Here is a 22,938-nt window from a genome sequence, read left to right on the forward strand (position 1 = left end):
CCTAAGCAGTGACTGGGGAGAAACACTTTCATTGAAAGGGGTTGCCAAGCTTCCAAAAATTACGAGTCTCCAGAAATCTCAGCATCTATTTTTTCACCCAAACTGGATGATACTCTCAGGTAATGATGAGTACGCTAAGCCCACTGGGTTCCCCAAATTTCGGTCTTCTATGTTGAAGCATTCGTTTCCAGTAACAGTTTGAATTTTGGCGTTTCACTCTGTTTTCTCCTATATTGATAGATGTATTTGGAACTCTAAACCAAACACGGTTTGTGCTAGCTTCTTGAAACTTGACACAGTAAAGCAGTTTCACATTCTATCTCTATGTTCTGTTTCCTCTTGATATAGCACTCAGCAGTGACTGAGGAGAAACACTTTCATTGAAAGGGGTTGCCAAGCTTCCCAAAATTGCGAGTCTCCAGAAATCTCAGCAACTATTTTTTCACCCAAACTGGATGATACTTTCAGGTAATGATCAGTACACTAAGCCCACTTGGTTCCCCAAATTTCGTTCTTCTATGTTAAAGCGTTCGTTTCCAGTAACAGTTTGAATTTTGGCGTTTCACTCTGTTTTCTCCTATATTGGTAGATGTATTTGGAACTCTAAACCAAACACGGTTTGTGCTAGCTTCTTGAAACTTGACACAGTAAAGCAGTTTCACGTTCTATCTCTATGTTCTGTTTCCTCTTGATGTAGCTCTCAGCAGTGACTGAGGAAAAACTCTTTCATTGAAAGGGTTTGCCAAGCTTCCCAAAATTGCGAGTCTCCAGAAATCTCAGCAACTATTTTTTAACCCAAACTGGATGATGCTTTCAGGTAATGATCAGTACACTAAGCTCACTTGGTTCCCCAAATTTCGTTCTTTTATGTTGAAGCGTTCGCTTCCAGTAACTGTTTGAATTTTGGCGTTTCACTCTGTTTTCTCCTATACTGACAGATGTATTTGGAACTCTAAATCAAACACGGTTTGTGCTAGCTTCTTGAAGCTTGACACAGTAAAGCAGTTTCACGTTCTATCTCTATGTTCTGTTTCCTCTGGATGTAGCCGTAAGCAGTGACTTGGGAGAAATACTTTAATTGACAGGCGATGCCAAGCTTCCAGAAATTACGAGTCTCCAGAAATCTCAGCAACTATGATTTCACCCAACCTGAATGATACTTTCAGGTAATGATCAGTACACTAAGCCCACTTGTTTCCCCAAATTTCGTTCTTCTATGTTGAAGCGTTCGTTTCCAGTAACAGTTTGAATTTTGGCGTTTCGCTCTGTTTTCTCCTATATTGATAGATGTATTTGGAACTCTAAATCAAACAGGGTTTGTGCCAGCTTCTTCAAACTTGACACAGTAAAGCAGTTTCAAGTTCTAGCTCTATGTTCTGTTTCCTCTTGATGTAGCACTCAGCAGTGACTGAGGAGAAACACTTTCATTGAAAGGGGTTGCCAAGCTTCCCAAAATTGCGAGTCTCCAGAAATCTCAGCAACTATTTTTTCACCCAAACTGGATGATACTTTCAGGTAATGATCAGTACACTAAGCTCACTTGGTTCCCCAAATTTCGTTCTTTTATTTTGAAGCGTTCGCTTCCAGTAACTGTTTGAATTTTGGCGTTTCACTCTGTTTTCTCCTATACTGACAGATGTATTTGGAACTCTAAATCATACACGGTTTGTGCTAGCTTCTTGAAACTTGACACAGTAAAGCAGTTTCACGTTCTATCTCTATGTTCTGTTTCCTCTTGATGTAGCACACAGCAGTGACTGAGGAGAAACACTTTCATTGAAAGGGGTTGCCAAGCTTCCAAAAATTACGATTCCCCAGAAATCTCAGCAACTATTTTTTCACCCAAACTGGATGATACTTTCAGGTAATGATGAGTACACTAAGCCCACTGGGTTCCCCAAATTTCGTTCTTCTATGTTGAAGCGTTCGTTTCCAGTAACAGTTTGAATTTTGGCGTTTCACTCTGTTTTCTCCTATATTGATAGATGTATTTGGAACTCTAAATCAAACACGGTTTGTGCTAGCTTCTTCAAACTTGACACAGTAAAGCAGTTTCAAGTTCTAGCTCTATGTTCTGTTTCCTCTTGATGTAGCACTCAGCAGTGACTGAGGAGAAACACTTTCATTGAAAGGGGTTGCCAAGCTTCCCAAAATTGCGAGTCTCCAGAAATCTCAGCATCTATTTTTTCACCCAAACTGGATGATACTCTCAGGTAATGATGAGTACGCTAAGCCCACTGGGTTCCCCAAATTTCGTTCTTCTATGTTGAAGCGTTCGTTTCCAGTAACAGTTTGAATTTTGGCGTTTCACTCTGTTTTCTCCTATATTGATAGATGTATTTGGAACTCTAAATCAAACACGGTTGGTGCTAGCTTCTTGAAACTTGACACAGTAAAGCAGTTTCAAGTTCTATCTCTATGTTCTGTCTCCTCATGATGTAGCCCTAAGCAGTGACTGGGGAGAAACACTTTCATTGAAAGGGGTTGCCAAGCTTCCAAAAATTACGAGTCTCCAGAAATCTCAGCATCTATTTTTTCACCCAAACTGGATGATACTCTCAGGTAATGATGAGTACGCTAAGCCCACTGGGTTCCCCAAATTTCGTTCTTCTATGTTGAAGCGTTCGTTTCCAGTAACAGTTTGAATTTTGGCGTTTCACTCTGTTTTCTCCTATATTGATAGATGTATTTGGAACTCTAAACCAAACACGGTTTGTGCTAGCTTCTTGAAACTTGACACAGTAAAGCAGTTTCACATTCTATCTCTATGTTCTGTTTCCTCTTGATGTAGCACTCAGCAGTGACTGGGGAGAAATACTTTCATTGACAGGGGTTGCCAAGCTTCCAGGAATTACGAGTCTCCAGAAATCTCAGCAACTATGATTTCACCCAACCTGAATGAAACTTTCAGGTAATGATCAGTACACTAAGCCCACTTGTTTCCCCAAATTTCGTTCTTCTATGTTGAAGCGTTCGTTTCCAGTAACAGTTTGAATTTTGGCGTTTCGCTCTGTTTTCTCCTATATTGATAGATGTATTTGGAACTCTAAATCAAACACGGTTTGTGCCAGCTTCTTCAAACTTGACACAGTAAAGCAGTTTCAAGTTCTAGCTCTATGTTCTGTTTCCTCTTGATGTAGCACTCAGCAGTGACTGGGGAGAAATACTTTCATTGACAGGGGTTGCCAAGCTTCCAGAAATTACGAGTCTCCAGAAATCTCAGCAACTATGATTTCACCCAACCTGAATGAAACTTTCAGGTAATGATCAGTACACTAAGCCCACTTGTTTCCCCAAATTTCGTTCTTCTATGTTGAAGCGTTCGTTTCCAGTAACAGTTTGAATTTTGGCGTTTCGCTCTGTTTTCTCCTATATTGATAGATGTATTTGGAACTCTAAATCAAACACGGTTTGTGCCAGCTTCTTCAAACTTGACACAGTAAAGCAGTTTCAAGTTCTAGCTCTATGTTCTGTTTCCTCTTGATGTAGCACTCAGCAGTGACTGAGGAGAAACACTTTCATTGAAAGGGGTTGCCAAGCTTCCCAAAATTGCGAGTCTCCAGAAATCTCAGCAACTATTTTTTCACCCAAACTGGATGATACTTTCAGGTAATGATCAGTACACTAAGCTCACTTGTTTCCCCAAATTTTGTTCTTTTATGTTGAAGCGTTCGCTTCCAGTAACTGTTTGAATTTTGGCGTTTCACTCTGTTTTCTCCTATACTGACAGATGTATTTGGAACTCTAAATCATACACGGTATATGCTAGCTTCTTGAAACTTGACACAGTAAAGCAGTTTCACGTTCTATCTCTATGTTCTGTTTCCTCTTGATGTAGCACACAGCAGTGACTGAGGAGAAACACTTTCATTGAAAGGGGTTGCCAAGCTTCCAAAAATTACGATTCCCCAGAAATCTCAGCAACTATTTTTTCACCCAAACTGGATGATACTTTCAGGTAATGATGAGTACACTAAGCCCACTGGGTTCCCCAAATTTCGTTCTTCTATGTTGAAGCGTTCGTTTCCAGTAACAGTTTGAATTTTGGAGTTTCGCTCTGTTTTCTCCTATATTGATAGATGTATTTGGAACTCTAAATCAAACACGGTTTGTGCCAGCTTCTTCAAACTTGACACAGTAAAGCAGTTTCAAGTTCTAGCTCTATGTTCTGTTTCCTCTTGATGTAGCACTCAGCAGTGACTGGGGAGAAACACTTTCATTGAAAGGGGTTGCCAAGCTTCCAAAAATTACGAGTCTCCAGAAATCTCAGCATCTATTTTTTCACCCAAACTGGATGATACTTTCAGGTAATGATGAGTACGCTAAGCCCACTGGGTTCCCCAAATTTCGTTCTTCTATGTTGAAGCGTTCGTTTCCAGTAACAGTTTGAATTTTGGCGTTTCACTCTGTTTTCTCCTATATTGATAGATGTATTTGGAACTCTAAACCAAACACGGTTTGTGCTAGCTTCTTGAAACTTGACACAGTAAAGCAGTTTCACGTTCTATCTCTATGTTCTGTTTCCTCTTGATGTAGCACTCAGCAGTGACTGAGGAGAAACACTTTCATTGAAAGGGGTTGCCAAGCTTCCCAAAATTGCGAGTCTCCAGAAATCTCAGCAACTATTTTTTAACCCAAACTGGATGATACTTTCAGGTAATGATCAGTACACTAAGCTCACTTGGTTCCCCAAATTTCGTTCTTTTATGTTGAAGCGTTCGCTTCCAGTAACTGTTTGAATTTTGGCGTTTCACTCTGTTTTCTCATATACTGACAGATGTATTTGGAACTCTAAATCAAACACGGTTTGTGCTAGCTCCTTGAAACTTGACACAGTAAAGCAGTTTCACGTTCTATCTCTATGTTCTGTTTCCTCTGGATGTAGCCGTAAGCAGTGACTGGGGAGAAATACTTTTATTGACAGGGTTTGCAAGCTTCCAGAAATTACGAGTCTCCAGAAATCTCAGCAACTATGATTTCACCCAACCTGCATGATACTTTCAGGTAATGATCAGTACACTAAGCCCACTTGGTTCCCCAAATTTCGTTCTTCTATGTTGAAGCGTTCGTTTCCAGTAACAGTTTGAATTTTGGCGTTTCGCTCTGTTTTCTCCTATATTGATAGATGTATTTGGAACTCTAAACCAAACACGGTTTGTGCTAGCTTCTTGAAACTTGACACAGTAAAGCAGTTTTACGTTCTATCTCTATGTTCTGTTTCCTCTTGATGTAGCACTCAGCAGTGAGTGAGGAGAAACACTTTCATTGAAAGGGGTTGCCAAGCTTCCCAAAATTGCGAGTCTCCAGAAATCTCAGCAACTATTTTTTCACACAAACTGAATGATACTTTCAGGTAATGATCAGTACACTAAGCTCACTTCGTTCCCCAAATTTCGTTCTTCTATGTTGAAGCGTTCGTTTCCAGTAACAGTTTGAATTTTGGCGTTTCACTCTGTTTTCTCCTATATTGATAGATGTATTTGGAACTCTAAATCAAACACGGTTTGTGCTAGCTTCTTGAAACTTGACACAGTAAAGCAGTTTCAAGTTCTATCTCTATGTTCTGTTTTCTCTTGATGTAGCCCTAAGCAGTGACTGGGGAGAAACACTTTCATTTAAAGGGGTTGCCAAGCTTCCCAAAATTGCGAGTCTCCAGAAATCTCAGCAACTATTTTTTCACCCAAACTGGATGATACTTTCAGGTAATGATCAGTACACTGAGCCCACTTGGATCCCCAAATTTCGTTCTTCTATGTTGAAGCGTTCGTTTCCAGTAACAGTTTGAATTTTGGAGTTTCACTCTGTTTTCTCCTATATTGATAGATGTATTTGGAACTCTAAATCAAACACGGTTTGTGCTAGCTTCTTGAAACTTGAAACAGTAAAGCAGTTTCACGTTCTATCTCTATGTTTTCTTTCCTCTTGTTGTAGCACTCAGCAGTGACTGAGGAGAAACACATTCATTGAAAGGGGTTGCCAAGCTTCCCAAAATTGCGAGTCTCTAGAAATCTCAGCAAACATTTTTGCACCCAACGTGGATGATACTTTCAGGGAATGATCAGTACACTAAGCTCACTTGGTTCCCCAAATTTCGTTCTTTTATGTTGAAGCGTTCGCTTCCAGTAACTGTTTGAATTTTGGCGTTTCACTCTGTTTTCTCCTATACTGACAGATATATTTGGAACTCTAAATCAAACACGGTTTGTGCTAGCTTCTTGAAACTTGACACAGTAAAGCAGTTTCACGTTCTATCTCTATGTTCTGTTTCCTCTTGATGTAGCCCTAAGCAGTGACTGGGGAGAAAACTTTCATTGAAAGGGGTTGCCAATCTTGCAAAGATTACGAGTCTCCAGAAATCTCAGCAACTATTTTTTCACCCAAACTGGATGATACTTTCAGGTAATGATCAGTACACTAAGCCCACTTGGTTCCCCAAATTTCATTCTTCTATGTTGAAGCGTTCGTTTCCAGTAACAGTTTGAATTTTGGCGTTTCACTCTGTTTTCTCCTACATTGATAGATGTATTTGGAACTCTAAATCAAACACGGTTTGTGCTAGCTTCTTGAAACTTGACACAGTAAAGCAGTTTCACGTTCTATCTCTATGTTCTGTTTCCTCTTGATGTAGCACTCAGCAGTGACTGAGGAGAAACACTTTCATTGAAAGGGGTTGCCAAGCTTCCCAAAATTGCGAGTCTCCAGAAATCTCAGCAACTATTTTTTCACCCAAACTGGATGATACTTTCAGGTAATGATCATTACACTAAGCCCACTTGGTTCCCCAAATTTCGTTCTTCTATGTTAAAGCGTTTGTTTCCAGTAACAGTTTGAATTTTGGCGTTTCACTCTGTTTTCTCCTATATTGATAGATGTATTTGGAACTCTAAACCAAACACGGTTTGTGCTAGCTTCTTGAAACTTGACACAGTAAAGCAGTTTCACGTTCTATCTCTATGTTCTCTTTCCTCTTGATGTAGCTCTCAGCAGTGACTGAGGAGAAACACTTTCATTGAAAGGGGTTGCCAAGCTTCCCAAAATTGCGAGTCTCCAGAAATCTCAGCAACTATTTTTTCACCCAAACTGGATGATACTTTCAGGTAATGATCAGTACACTAAGCCCACTTGGTTCCCCAAATTTCATTCTTCTATGTTGAAGCGTTCGTTTCCAGTAACAGTATGAATTTTGGCGTTTCACTCTGTTTTCTCCTATATTGATAGATGCATTTGGAACTCTAAATCAAACACGGTTTGTGCTAGCTTCTTGAATCTTGACACAATAAAGCAGTTTCACATTCTATATCTATGTTCTGTTTCCTCTTGATGTAGCCCTAAGCAGTTACTGGGGAGAAACACTTTCATTGAAAGTGGTTGCCAAGCTTCCAAAATTTGCGAGTCTCCAGAAATCTCAGCAACTATTTTTTCACCCAACGTGGATGATACTTTCAGGTAATGATCAGTACACTAAGCTCACTTCGTTCCCCAAATTTCGTTCTTCTATGTTGAAGCGTTCGTTTCCAGTAACAGTTTGAATTTTGGCGTTTCACTCTGTTTTCTCCTATATTGATAGATGTATTTGGAACTCTAAATCAAACACGGTTTGTGCTAGCTTCTTGAAACTTGACACAGTAAAGCAGTTTCACGTTCTATCTCTATGTTCTGTTTCCTCTTGATGTAGCACTCAGCAGTGACTGAGGAGAAACACTTTCATTGAAAGGGGTTGCCAAGCTTCCCAAAATTGCGAGTCTCCAGAAATCTCAGCAACTATTTTTTCACCCAAACTGGATGATACTTTCAGGTAATGATCAGTACACTAAGCCCACTTAGTTCCCCAAATTTCGTTCTTCTATGTTGAAGCGTTCGTTTCCAGTAACAGTTTGAATTTTGGCGTTTCACTCTGTTTTCTCCTATATTGATAGATGTATTTGGAACTCTAAATCAAACACGGTTGGTGCTAGCTTCTTGAAACTTGACAGAGTAAAGCAGTTTCAAGTTCTATCTCTATGTTCTGTCTCCTCATGATGTAGCCCTAAGCAGTGACTGGGGAGAAACACTTTCATTGAAAGGGGTTGCCAAGCTTCCAAAAATTACGAGTCTCCAGAAATCTCAGCATCTATTTTTTCACCCAAACTGGATGATACTCTCAGGTAATGATGAGTACGCTAAGCCCACTGGGTTCCCCAAATTTCGGTCTTCTATGTTGAAGCGTTCGTTTCCAGTAACAGTTTGAATTTTGGCGTTTCACTCTGTTTTCTCCTATATTGATAGATGTATTTGGAACTCTAAACCAAACACGGTTTGTGCTAGCTTCTTGAAACTTGACACAGTAAAGCAGTTTCACGTTCTATCTCTATGTTCTGTTTCCTCTTGATGTAGCACTCAGCAGTGACTGAGGAAAAACACTTTCATTGAAAGGGGTTGCCAAGCTTCCCAAAATTGTGAGTCTCCAGAAATCTCAGCAACTATTTTTTCACCCAAACTGGATGATACTTTCAGGTAATGATCAGTACACTAATCTCACTTGGTTCCCCAAATTTCGTTCTTTTATGTTGAAGCGTTCGCTTCCAGTAACTGTTTGAATTTTGGCGTTTCACTCTGTTTTCTCCTATACTGACAGATGTATTTGGAACTCTAAATCAAACACGGTTTGTGCTAGCTTCTTGAAACTTGACACAGTAAAGCAGTTTCACGTTCTATCTCTATGTTCTGTTTCCTCTGGATGTAGCCGTAAGCAGTGACTGGGGAGAAATACTTTAATTGACAGGGGTTGCCAAGCTTCCAGAAATTACGAGTCTCCAGAAATCTCAGCAACTATGATTTCACCCAACCTGAATGATACTTTCAGGTAATGATCAGTACACTAAGCCCACTTGTTTCCCCAAATTTCGTTCTTCTATGTTGAAGCGTTCGTTTCCAGTAACAGTTTGAATTTTGGCGTTTCGCTCTGTTTTCTCCTATATTGATAGATGTATTTGGAACTCTAAATCAAACACGGTTTGTGCCAGCTTCTTCAAACTTGACACAGTGAAGCAGTTTCAAGTTCTAGCTCTATGTTCTGTTTCCTCTTGATGTAGCACTCAGCAGTGACTGAGGAGAAACACTTTCATTGAAAGGGGTTGCCAAGCTTCCCAAAATTGCGAGTCTCCAGAAATCTCAGCAACTATTTTTTCACCCAAACTGGATGATACTTTCAGGTAATGATCAGTACACTAAGCTCACTTGGTTCCCCAAATTTCGTTCTTTTATTTTGAAGCGTTCGCTTCCAGTAACTGTTTGAATTTTGGCGTTTCACTCTGTTTTCTCCTATACTGACAGATGTATTTGGAACTCTAAATCATACACGGTTTGTGCTAGCTTCTTGAAACTTGACACAGTAAAGCAGTTTCACGTTCTATCTCTATGTTCTGTTTCCTCTTGATGTAGCACACAGCAGTGACTGAGGAGAAACACTTTCATTGAAAGTGGTTGCCAAGCTTCCAAAAATTACGATTCCCCAGAAATCTCAGCAACTATTTTTTCACCCAAACTGGATGATACTTTCAGGTAATGATGAGTACACTAAGCCCACTGGGTTCCCCAAATTTCGTTCTTCTATGTTGAAGCGTTCGTTTCCAGTAACAGTTTGAATTTTGGCGTTTCACTCTGTTTTCTCCTATATTGATAGATGTATTTGGAACTCTAAATCAAACACGGTTGGTGCTAGCTTCTTGAAACTTGACAGAGTAAAGCAGTTTCAAGTTCTATCTCTATGTTCTGTCTACTCATGATGTAGCCCTAAGCAGTGACTGGGGAGAAACACTTTCATTGAAAGGGGTTGCCAAGCTTCCAAAAATTACGAGTCTCCAGAAATCTCAGCATCTATTTTTTCACCCAAACTGGATGATACTCTCAGGTAATGATGAGTACGCTAAGCCCACTGGGTTCCCCAAATTTCGTTCTTCTATGTTGAAGCGTTCGTTTCCAGTAACAGTTTGAATTTTGGCGTTTCACTCTGTTTTCTCCTATATTGATAGATGTATTTGGAACTCTAAACCAAACACGGTTTGTGCTAGCTTCTTGAAACTTGACACAGTAAAGCAGTTTCACATTCTATCTCTATGTTCTGTTTCCTCTTGATGTAGCACTCAGCAGTGACTGGGGAGAAATACTTTCATTGACAGGGGTTGCCAAGCTTCCAGAAATTACGAGTCTCCAGAAATCTCAGCAACTATGATTTCACCCAACCTGAATGAAACTTTCAGGTAATGATCAGTACACTAAGCCCACTTGTTTCCCCAAATTTCGTTCTTCTATGTTGAAGCGTTCGTTTCCAGTAACAGTTTGAATTTTGGCGTTTCGCTCTGTTTTCTCCTATATTGATAGATGTATTTGGAACTCTAAATCAAACACGGTTTGTGCCAGCTTCTTCAAACTTGACACAGTAAAGCAGTTTCCAGTTCTAGCTCTATGTTCTGTTTCCTCTTGATGTAGCACTCAGCAGTGACTGAGGAGAAACACTTTCATTGAAAGGGGTTGCCAAGCTTCCCAAAATTGCGAGTCTCCAGAAATCTCAGCAACTATTTTTTCACCCAAACTGGATGATACTTTCAGGTAATGATCAGTACACTAAGCTCACTTGGTTCCCCAAATTTCGTTCTTTTATGTTGAAGCGTTCGCTTCCAGTAACTGTTTGAATTTTGGCGTTTCACTCTGTTTTCTCCTATACTAACAGATGTATTTGGAACTCTAAATCATACACGGTTTGTGCTAGCTTCTTGAAACTTGACACAGTAAAGCAGTTTCACGTTCTATCTCTATGTTCTGTTTCCTCTTGATGTAGCCCTAAGCAGTGACTGGGGAGAAAACTTTTATTGAAAGGGGTTGCCAATCTTGCAAAGATTACGAGTCTCCAGAAATCTCAGCAACTATTTTTTCACCCAAACTGGATGATACTTTCAGGTAATGATGAGTACACTAAGCCCACTGGGTTCCCCAAATTTCGTTCTTCTATGTTGAAGCGTTCGTTTCCAGTAACAGTTTGAATTTTGGAGTTTCGCTCTGTTTTCTCCTATATTGATAGATGTATTTGGAACTCTAAATCAAACACGGTTTGTGCCAGCTTCTTCAAACTTGACACAGTAAAGCAGTTTCCCGTTCTATCTCTATGTTTTCTTTCCTCTTGGTGTAGCACTCAGCAGTGACTGAGGAGAAACACATTCATTGAAAGGGGTTGCCAAGCTTCCCAAAATTGCGAGTCTCTAGAAATCTCAGCAAACATTTTTGCACCCAACGTGGATGATACTTTCAGGTAATGATCAGTACACTAAGCTCACTTGGTTCCCCAAATTTCGTTCTTTTATGTTGAAGCGTTCGCTTCCAGTAACTGTTTGAATTTTGGCGTTTCACTCTGTTTTCTCCTATACTGACAGATATATTTGGAACTCTAAATCAAACACGGTTTGTGCTAGCTTCTTGAAACTTGACACAGTAAAGCAGTTTCACGTTCTATCTCTATGTTCTGTTTCCTCTTGATGTAGCCCTAAGCAGTGACTGGGGAGAAAACTTTCATTGAAAGGGGTTGCCAATCTTGCAAAGATTACGAGTCTCCAGAAATCTCAGCAACTATTTTTTCACCCAAACTGGATGATACTTTCAGGTAATGATCAGTACACTAAGCCCACTTGGTTCCCCAAATTTCATTCTTCTATGTTGAAGCGTTCGTTTCCAGTAACAGTTTGAATTTTGGCGTTTCACTCTGTTTTCTCCTACATTGATAGATGTATTTGGAACTCTAAATCAAACACGGTTTTTGCTAGCTTCTTGAAACTTGACACAATAAAGCAGTTTCACATTCTATCTCTATGTTCTGTTTCCTCTTGATGTAGCCCTAAGCAGTTACTGGGGAGAAACACTTTCATTGAAAGTGGTTGCCAAGCTTCCAAAATTTGCGAGTCTCCAGAAATCTCAGCAACTATTTTTTCACCCAACGTGGATGATACTTTCAGGTAATGATCAGTACACTAAGCCCACTTGTTTCCCCAAATTTCGTTCTTCTATGTTGAAGCGTTCGTTTCCAGTAACAGTTTGAATTTTGGCGTTTCACTCTGTTTTCTCCTATATTGATAGATGTATTTGGAACTCTAAATCAAACACGGTTTGTGCTAGCTTCTTGAAACTTGCCACATTAAAGCAGTTTCACGTTCTATCTCTATGTTCTGTTTCCTCTTGATGTAGCAATCAGCAGTGACTGAGGAGAAACACTTTCATTGAAAGGGGTTGCCAAGCTTCCCAAAATTGCGAGTCTCCAGAAATCTCAGCAACTATTTTTTCACCCAAACTGGATGATACTTTCAGGTAATGATGAGTACGCTAAGCCCACTGGGTTCCCCAAATTTCGTTCTTCTATGTTGAAGCGTTCGTTTCCAGTAACAGTTTGAATTTTGGCGTTTCACTCTGTTTTCTCCTATATTGATAGATGTATTTGGAACTCTAAACCAAACACGGTTTGTGCTAGCTTCTTGAAACTTGACACAGTAAAGCAGTTTCACATTCTATCTCTATGTTCTGTTTCCTCTTGATGTAGCACTCAGCAGTGACTGAGGAGAAACCCTTTCATTGAAAGGGGTTGCCAAGCTTCCCAAAATTGCAAGTCTCCAGAAATCTCAGCAACTATTTTTTCACCCAAACTGGATGATACTTTCAGGTAATGATCGGTACACTAAGCCCACTTGGTTCCCCAAATTTCGTTCTTCTATGTTAAAGCGTTCGTTTCCAGTAACAGTTTGAATTTTGGCGTTTCACTCTGTTTTCTCCTATATTGATAGATGTATTTGGAACTCTAAACCAAACACGGTTTGTGCTAGCTTCTTGAAACTTGACACAGTAAAGCAGTTTCACGTTCTATCTCTATGTTCTGTTTCCTCTTGATGTAGCACTCAGCAGTGACTGAGGAGAAACACTTTCATTGAAAGGGGTTGCCAAGCTTCCCAAAATTGCGAGTCTCCAGAAATCTCAGCAACTATTTTTTAACCCAAACTGGATGATACTTTCAGGTAATGATCAGTACACTAAGCTCACTTGGTTCCCCAAATTTCGTTCTTTTATGTTGAAGCGTTCGCTTCCAGTAACTGTTTGAATTTTGGCGTTTCACTCTGTTTTCTCCTATACTGACAGATGTATTTGGAACTCTAAATCAAACACGGTTTGTGCTAGCTCCTTGAAACTTGACACAGTAAAGCAGTTTCACGTTCTATCTCTATGTTCTGTTTCCTCTGGATGTAGCCGTAAGCAGTGACTGGGGAGAAATACTTTTATTGAAAGGGGTTGCAAGCTTCCAGAAATTACGAGTCTAAAGAAATCTCAGCAACTATGATTTCACCCAACCTGGATGATACTTTCAGGTAATGATCAGTACACTAAGCCCACTTGGTTCCCCAAATTTCGTTCTTCTATGTTTAAGCGTTCGTTTCCAGTAACAGTTTGAATTTTGGCGTTTCGCTCTGTTTTCTCCTATATTGATATATGTATTTGGAACTCTAAACCAAACACGGTTTGTGCTAGCTTCTTGAAACTTGACACAGTAAAGCAGTTTTACGTTCTATCTCTATGTTCTTTTTCCTCTTGATGTAGCACTCAGCAGTGACTGAGGAGAAACACTTTCATTGAAAGGGGTTGCCAAGCTTCCCAAAATTGCGAGTCTCCAGAAATCTCAGCAACAATTTTTTCACCCAAACTGGATGATACTTTCTGGTAATGATCAGTACACTGAGCCCACTTGGATCCCCAAATTTCGTTCTTCTATGTTGAAGCGTTCGTTTCCAGTAACAGTTTGAATTTTGGAGTTTCACTCTGTTTTCTCCTATATTGATAGATGTATTTGGAACTCTAAATCAAACACGGTTTGTGCTAGCTTCTTGAAACTTGAAACAGTAAAGCAGTTTCACGTTCTATCTCTATGTTTTCTTTCCTCTTGGTGTAGCACTCAGCAGTGACTGAGGAGAAACACTTTCATTGAAAGGGGTTGCCAAGCTTCCCAAAATTGCGAGTCTCCAGAAATCTCAGCAACTATTTTTTCACCCAAACTGGATGATACTTTCAGGTAATGATCAGTACACTGAGCCCACTTGGATCCCCAAATTTCGTTCTTCTATGTTGAAGCGTTCGTTTCCAGTAACAGTTTGAATTTTGGCGTTTCACTCTGTTTTCTCCTATATTGATAGATGTATTTGGAACTCTAAATCAAACACGGTTTGTGCTAGCTTCTTGAAACTTGACACAGTAAAGCAGTTTCAAGTTCTATCTCTATGTTCTGTTTTCTCTTGATGTAGCCCTAAGCAGTGACTGGGGAGAAACACTTTCATTGAAAGGGGTTGCCAAGCTTCCCAAAATTGCGAGTCTCCAGAAATCTCAGCAACTATTTTTTCACCCAAACTGGATGATACTTTCAGGTAATGATCAGTACACTGAGCCCACTTGGATCCCCAAATTTCGTTCTTCTATGTTGAAGTGTTCGTTTCCAGTAACAGTTTGAATTTTGGAGTTTCACTCTGTTTTCTCCTATATTGATAGATGTATTTGGAACTCTAAATCAAACACGGTTTGTGCTAGCTTCTTGAAACTTGAAACAGTAAAGCAGTTTCACGTTCTATCTCTATGTTTTCTTTCCTCTTGGTGTATCACTCAGCAGTGACTGAGGAGAAACACTTTCATTGAAAGGGGTTGCCAAGCTTCCCAAAATTGCGAGTCTCTAGAAATCTCAGCAAACATTTTTGCACCCAACGTGGATGATACTTTCAGGTAATGATCAGTACACTAAGCTCACTTCGTTCCCCAAATTTCGTTCTTCTATGTTGAAGCGTTCGTTTCCAGTAACAGTTTGAATTTTGGCGTTTCACTCTGTTTTCTCCTATATTGATAGATGTATTTGGAACTCTAAATCAAACACGGTTTGTGCTAGCTTCTTGAAACTTGACACAGTAAAGCAGTTTCAAGTTCTATCTCTATGTTCTGTTTTCTCTTGATGTAGCCCTAAGCAGTGACTGGGGAGAAACACTTACATTGAAAGGGGTTGCCAAGCTTCCCAAAATTGCGAGTCTCCAGAAATCTCAGCAACTATTTTTTCACCCAAACTGGATGATACTTTCAGGTAATGATCAGTATACTGAGCCCACTTGGATCCCCAAATTTCGTTCTTCTATGTTGAAGCGTTCGTTTCCAGTAACAGTTTGAATTTTGGCGTTTCACTCTGTTTTCTCCTATATTGATAGATGTATTTGGAACTCTAAATCAAACACGGTTTGTGCTAGCTTCTTGAAACTTGACACAGTAAAGCAGTTTCAAGTTCTATCTCTATGTTCTGTTTCCTCTTGATGTAGCCCTAAGCAGTGACTGGGGAGAAACACTTTCATTGAAAGGGGTTGCCAAGCTTCCCAAAATTGCGAGTCTCCAGAAATCTCAGCAACAATTTTTTCACCCAAACTGGATGATACTTTCAGGTAATGATCAGTACACTGAGCCCACTTGGATCCCCAAATTTCATTCTTCTATGTTGAAGCGTTCGTTTCCATTAACAGTTTGAATTTTGGAGTTTCACTCTGTTTTCTCCTATATTGATAGATGTATTTGGAACTCTAAATCAAACACAGTTTGTGCTAGCTTCTTGAAACTTGAAACAGTAAAGCAGTTTCACGTTCTATCTCTATGTTTTCTTTCCTCTCGGTGTAGCACTCAGCAGTGACTGAGGAGAAACACTTTCATTGAAAGGGGTTGCCAAGCTTCCCAAAATTGCGAGTCTCTAGAAATCTCAGCAAACATTTTTGCACCCAACGTGGATGATACTTTCAGGTAATGATCAGTACACTAAGCTCACTTCGTTCCCCAAATTTCGTTCGTCTATGTTGAAGCGTTCGTTTCCAGTAACAGTTTGAATTTTGGCGTTTCACTCTGTTTTCTCCTATATTGATAGATGTATTTGGAACTCTAAACCAAACACGGTTTGTGCTAGCTTCTTGAAACTTGACACAGTAAAGCAGTTTCAAGTTCTATCTCTATGTTCTGTTTTCTCTTGATGTAGCCCTAAGCAGTGACTGGGGAGAAACACTTTCATTGAAAGGGGTTGCCAAGCTTCCCAAAATTGCGAGTCTCCAGAAATCTCAGCAACTATTTTTTCACCCAAACTGGATGATACTTTCAGGTAATGATGAGTACACGGAGCCCACTTGGATCCCCAAATTTCGTTCTTCTATGTTGAAGCGTTCGTTTCCAGTAACAGTTTGAATTTTGGCGTTTCACTCTGTTTTCTCCTATATTGATAGATGTATTTGGAACTCTAAATCAAACACGGTTTGTGCTAGCTTCTTGAAACTTGACACAGTAAAGCAGTTTCAAGTTCTATCTCTATGTTCTGTTTTCTCTTGATGTAGCCCTAAGCAGTGACTGGGGAGAAACACTTTCATTGAAAGGGGTTGCCAAGCTTCCCAAAATTGCGAGTCTCCAGAAATCTCAGCAACTATTTTTTCACCCAAACTGGATGATACTTTCAGGTAATGATCAGTACACTGAGCCCACTTGGATCCCCAAATTTCGTTCTTCTATGTTGAAGCGTTCGTTTCCAGTAACAGTTTGAATTTTGGCGTTTCACTCTGTTTTCTCCTATATTGATAGATGTATTTGGAACTCTAAATCAAACACAGTTTGTGCTAGCTTCTTGAAACTTGACACAGTAAAGCAGTTTCAAGTTCTATCTCTATGTTCTGTTTTCTCTTGATGTAGCCCTAAGCAGTGACTGGGGAGAAACACTTTCATTGAAAGGGTTGCCAAGCTTCCCAAAATTGCGAGTCTCCAGAAATCTCAGCAACTATTTTTTCACCAAAACTGGATGATACTTTCAGGTAATGATCAGTACACTAAGCCCACTTGGTTCCCCAAATTTCGTTCTTATATGTTAAAGCGTTCGTTTCCAGTAACAGTTTGAATTTTGGCGTTTCACTCTGTTTTCTCCTGTATTGATAGATGTATTTGGAACTCTAAACCAAACACGGTTTGTGCTAGCTTCTTGAAACTTGACACAGTAAAGCAGTTTCACGTTCTATCTCTATGTTCTGTTTCCTCTTGATGTAGCAGTCAGCAGTGACTGAGGAAAAACACTTTCATTGAAAGGGGTTGCCAAGCTTCCCAAAATTGCGAGTCTCCAGAAATCTCAGCAACTATTTTTTAACCCAAACTGGATGATACTTTCAGGTAATGATCAGTACACTAAGCTCACTTGGTTCCCCAAATTTCGTTCTTTTATGTTGAAGCGTTCGCTTCCAGTAACTGTTTGAATTTTGGCGTTTCACTCTGTTTTCTCCTATACTGACAGATGTATTTGGAACTCTAAATCATACACGGTTTGTGCTAGCTTCTTGAAACTTGACACAGTAAAGCAGTTTCACGTTCTATCTCTATGTTCTGTTTTCTCTTGATGTAGCCCTAAGCAGTGACTGGGGAGAAACACTTTCATTGAAAGGGGTTGCCAAGCTTCCCAAAATTGCGAGTCTCCAGAAATCTCAGCAACTATTTTTTCACCCAAACTGGATGATACTTTCAGGTAATGATCAGTACACTGAGCCCACTTGGATCCCCAAATTTCGTTCTTATATGTTGAAGCGTTCGTTTCCAGTAACAGTTTGAACTTTGGCCTTTCACTCTGTTTTCTCCTATATTGATAGATGTATTTGGAACTCTAAACCAAACCCGGTTTGTGCTAGCTTCTTGAAACTTGACACAGTAAAGCAGTTTCACGTTCTATCTCTATGTTCTGTTTCCTCTTGATGTAGCACACAGCAGTGTCTGAGGAGAAACACTTTCATTGAAAGGGGTTGAAAAGCTTCCAAAAATTACGATTCCCCAGAAATCTCAGCAACTATTTTTTCACCCAAACTGGATGATACTTTCAGGTAATGATGAGTACACTAAGCCCACTGGGTTCCCCAAATTTCGTTCTTCTATGTTGAAGCGTTCGTTTCCAGTAACAGTTTGAATTTTGGCGTTTCGCTCTGTTTTCTCCTATATTGATAGATGTATTTGGAACTCTAAATCAAACACGGTTGGTGCTAGCTTCTTGAAACTTGACACAGTAAAGCAGTTTCAAGTTCTATCTCTATGTTCTGTCTCCTCATGATGTAGCCCTAAGCAGTGACTGGGGAGAAACACTTTCATTGAAAGGGGTTGCCAAGCTTCCAAAAATTACGAGTCTCCAGAAATCTCAGCATCTATTTTTTCACCCAAACTGGATGATACTCTCAGGTAATGATGAGTACGCTAAGCCCACTGGGTTCCCCAAATTTCGTTCTTCTATGTTGAAGCGTTCGTTTCCAGTAACAGTTTGAATTTTGGCGTTTCACTCTGTTTTCTCCTATATTGATAGATGTATTTGGAACTCTAAACCAAACACGGTTTGTGCTAGCTTCTTGAAACTTGACACAGTAAAGCAGTTTCACGTTCTATCTCTATGTTCTGTTTCCTCTTGATGTAGCACTCAGCAGTGACTGAGGAGAAACACTTTCATTGAAAGGGGTTGCCAAGCTTCCCAAAATTGCGAGTCTCCAGAAATCTCAGCAACTATTTTTTCACCCAAACTGGATGATACTTTCAGGTAATGATCAGTACACTAAGCCCACTTGTTTCCCCAAATTTCGTTCTTCTATGTTGAAGCGTTCGTTTCCAGTAACAGTTTGAATTTTGGAGTTTCGCTCTGTTTTCCCCTATATTGATAGATGTATTTGGAACTCTAAACCAAACACGGTTTGTGCTAGCTTCTTGAAACTTGACACAGTAAAGCAGTTTCAAGTTCTATCTCTATGTTCTGTTTTCTCTTGATGTAGCCCTAAGCAGAGACTGGGGAGAAACACTTTCATTGAAAGGGGTTGCCAAGCTTCCAGAAATTACGAGTCTCCAGAAATCTCAGCAACTATGATTTCACCCAAACTGGATGATACTTTCAGGTAATGATCTGTACACTAAGCCCACTTGGTTCCCCAAATTTCGTTCTTCTATGTTGAAGCGTTCGTTTCCAGTAACAGTTTGAATTTTGGCGTTTCACTCTGTTTTCTCCTATATTGATAGATGTATTTGGAACTCTAAACCAAACACGGTTTGTGCTAGCTTCTTGAAACTTGACACAGTAAAGCAGTTTTACGTTCTATCTCTATGTTCTGTTTCCTCTTGATGTAGCACTCAGCAGTGACTGAGGAGAAACGCTTTTATTGAAAGGGGTTGCCAAGCTTCCCAAAATTGCGAGTCTCCAGAAATCTCAGCAACTATTTTTTCACCCAAACTGGATGATACTTTCAGGTAATGATCAGTACACTAAGCCCACTTAGTTCCCCAAATTTCGTTCTTCTATGTTGAAGCGTTCGTTTCCAGTAACAGTTTGAATTTTGGCGTTTCACTCTGTTTTCTCCTATATTGATAGATGTATTTGGAACTCTAAATCAAACGCGGTTGGTGCTAGCTTCTTGAAACTTGACACAGTAAAGCAGTTTCAAGTTCTATCTCTATGTTCTGTCTCCTCATGATGTAGCCCTAAGCAGTGACTGGGGAGAAACACTTTCATTGAAAGGGGTTGCCAAGCTTCCAAAAATTACGAGTCTCCAGAAATCTCAGCATCTATTTTTTCACCCAAACTGGATGATACTTTCAGGTAATGATGAGTACGCTAAGCCCACTGGGTTCCCCAAATTTCGTTCTTCTATGTTGAAGCGTTCGTTTCCAGTAACAGTTTGAATTTTGCCGTTTCACTCTGTTTTCTCCTATATTGATAGATGTATTTGGAACTCTAAACCAAACCTGGTTTGTGCTAGCTTCTTGAAACTTGACACAGGAAAGCAGTTTCACGTTCTATCTCTATGTTCTGTTTCCTCTTGATGTAGCACTCAGCAGTGACTGAGGAAAAACACTTTCATTGAAAGGGGTTGCCAAGCTTCCCAAAATTGCGAGTCTCCAGAAATCTCAGCAACTATTTTTTCACCCAAACTGGATGATACTTTCAGGTAATGATCAGTACACTAAGCCCACTTGGTTCCCCAAATTTCGTTCTTCTATGTTAAAGCGTTCGTTTCCAGTAACAGTTTGAATTTTGGCGTTTCACTCTGTTTTCTCCTATATTGATAGATGTATTTGGAACTCTAAACCAAACACGGTTTGTGCTAGCTTCTTGAAACTTGACACAGTAAAGCAGTTTTACGTTCTATCTCTATGTTCTGTTTCCTCTTGATGTAGCACTCAGCAGTGACTGAGGAAAAACACTTTCATTGAAAGGTGTTGCCAAGCTTCCCAAAATTGCGAGTCTCCAGAAATCTCAGCAACAATTTTTTAACCCAAACTGGATGATACTTTCAGGTAATGATCAGTACACTAAGCTCACTTGGTTCCCCAAATTTCGTTCTTTTATGTTGAAGCGTTCGCTTCCAGTAACTGTTTGAATTTTGGCGTTTCACTCTGTTTTCTCCTATACTGACAGATGTATTTGGAACTCTAAATCAAACACGGTTTGTGCTAGCTTCTTGAAACTTGACACAGTAAAGCAGTTTCACGTTCTATCTCTATGTTCTGTTTCCTCTGGATGTAGCCGTAAGCAGTGACTGGGGAGAAATACTTTCATTGACAGGGGTTGCCAAGCTTCCAGAAATTACGAGTCTCCAGAAATCTCAGCAACTATGATTTCACCCAACCTGGATGATACTTTCAGGTAATGATCAGTACACTAAGCCCACTTGTTTCCCCAAATTTCGTTCTTCTATGTTGAAGCGTTCGTTTCCAGTAACAGTTTGAATTTTGGCGTTTCGCTCTGTTTTCTCCTATATTGATAGATGTATTTGGAACTCTAAACCAAACACGGTTTGTGCTAGCTTCTTGAAACTTGACACAGTAAAGCAGTTTTACGTTCTATCTCTATGTTCTCTTTCCTCTTGATGTAGCACTCAGCAGTGACTGAGGAGAAACACTTTCATTGAAAGGGGTTGCCAAGCTTCCCAAAATTGCGAGTCTCCAGAAATCTCAGCAACTATTTTTTCACCCAAACTGGATGATACTTTCAGGTAATGATCAGTACACTAAGCTCCCTTGGTTCCCCAAATTTTGTTCTTTTATGTTGAAGCGTTCGCTTCCAGTAACTGTTTGAATTTTGGCGTTTCACTCTGTTTTCTCCTATACTGACAGATGTATTTGGAACTCTAAATCAAACACGGTTTGTGCTAGCTTCTTGAAACTTGACACAGTACAGCAGTTTCACGTTCTATCTCTATGTTCTATTTCCTCTGGATGTAGCCCTAAGCAGTGACTGGGGAGAAATACTTTCATTGACAGGGGTTGCCAAGCTTCCAGAAATTACGAGTCTCCAGAAATCTCAGCAACTATGATTTCACCCAACCTGGATGATACTTTCAGGTAATGATCGGTACACTAATCCAACTTGGTTCCCCAAATTTTGTTCTTCTATGTTGAAGCGTTCGTTTCCAGTAAGAGTTTGAATTTTGGCGTTTCACTCTATTTTCTCCTATATTGATAGATGTATTTGGAACTCTAAATCAAACACGGTTTGTGCTACCTTCTTCAAACTTGACACAGTAAAGCAGTTTCAAGTTCTAGCTCTATGTTCTGTTTCCTCTTGATGTAGCACTCAGCAGTGACTGAGGAGAAACACTTTCATTGAAAGGGGTTGCCAAGCTTCCCAAAATTGCGAGTCTCCAGAAATCTCAGCAACTATTTTTTCACCCAAACTGGATGATACTTTCAGGTAATGATCAGTACACTAAGGTCACTTGGTTCCCCAAATTTCGTTCTTTTATGTTGAAGCGTTCGCTTCCAGTAACTGTTTGAATTTTGGCGTTTCACTCTGTTTTCTCCTATACTGACAGATGAATTTGGAACTCTAAATCATACACGGTTTGTGCTAGCTTCTTGAAACTTGACACAGTAAAGCAGTTTCACGTTCTATCTCTATGTTCTGTTTCCTCTTGATGTAGCCCTAAGCAGTGACTGGGGAGGAATCCTTTCATTGAAAGGGGTTGCCAAGCTTCCAGAAATTACGAGTCTCTAGAAATCTCAGCAAACATTTTTTCACCCAACGTGGATGATACTTTCAGGTAATGATCAGTACACTAAGCTCACTTCGTTCCCCAAATTTCGTTCTTCTATGTTGAAGCGTTCGTTTCCAGTAACATTTTTAATTTTTTCGTTTCACTCTGTTTTCTCCTATATTGATAGACGTATTTGGAACTCTAAATCAAACACGGTTTGTGCTAGCTTCTTGAAACTTGACACAGTAAAGCAGTTTCACGTTCTATCTCTATGTTCTGTTTTCTCTTGATGTAGCCCTAAGCAGAGACTGGGGAGAAACACTTTAATTGAAAGGGGTTGCCAAGCTTCCAGAAATTACGAGTCTCCAGTAATCTCAGCAACTATGATTTCACCCAAACTGGATGATACTTTCAGGTAATGATCTGTACACTAAGCCCACTTGGTTCCCCAAATTTCGTTCTTCTATGTTGAAGCGTTCGTTTCCAGTAACAGTTTGAACTTTGGCGTTTCGCTCTGTTTTCTCCTATATTGATAGATGTATTTGGAACTCTAAACCAAACACGGTTTGTGCTAGCTTCTTGAAACTTGACACAGTAAAGCAGTTTCAAGTTCTAGCTCTATGTTCTGTTTCCTCTTGATGTAGCACTCAGCAGTGACTGAGGAGAAACGCTTTCATTGAAAGGGGTTGCCAAGCTTCCCAAAATTGCGAGTCTCCAGAAATCTCAGCAACTATTTTTTCCCCAAACTGGATGATACTTTCAGGTAATGATCAGTACACTAAGCCCACTTAGTTCCCCAAATTTCGTTCTTCTATGTTGAAGCGTTCGTTTCCAGTAACAGTTTGAATTTTGCCGTTTCACTCTGTTTTCTCCTATATTGATAGATGTATTTGGAACTCTAAAC

The sequence above is a fragment of the Spermophilus citellus genome (assembly GCF_964194105.1).
Source record: "Spermophilus citellus genome assembly, chromosome: 1".
NCBI classification, from domain to species: domain Eukaryota; kingdom Metazoa; phylum Chordata; class Mammalia; order Rodentia; family Sciuridae; genus Spermophilus; species Spermophilus citellus.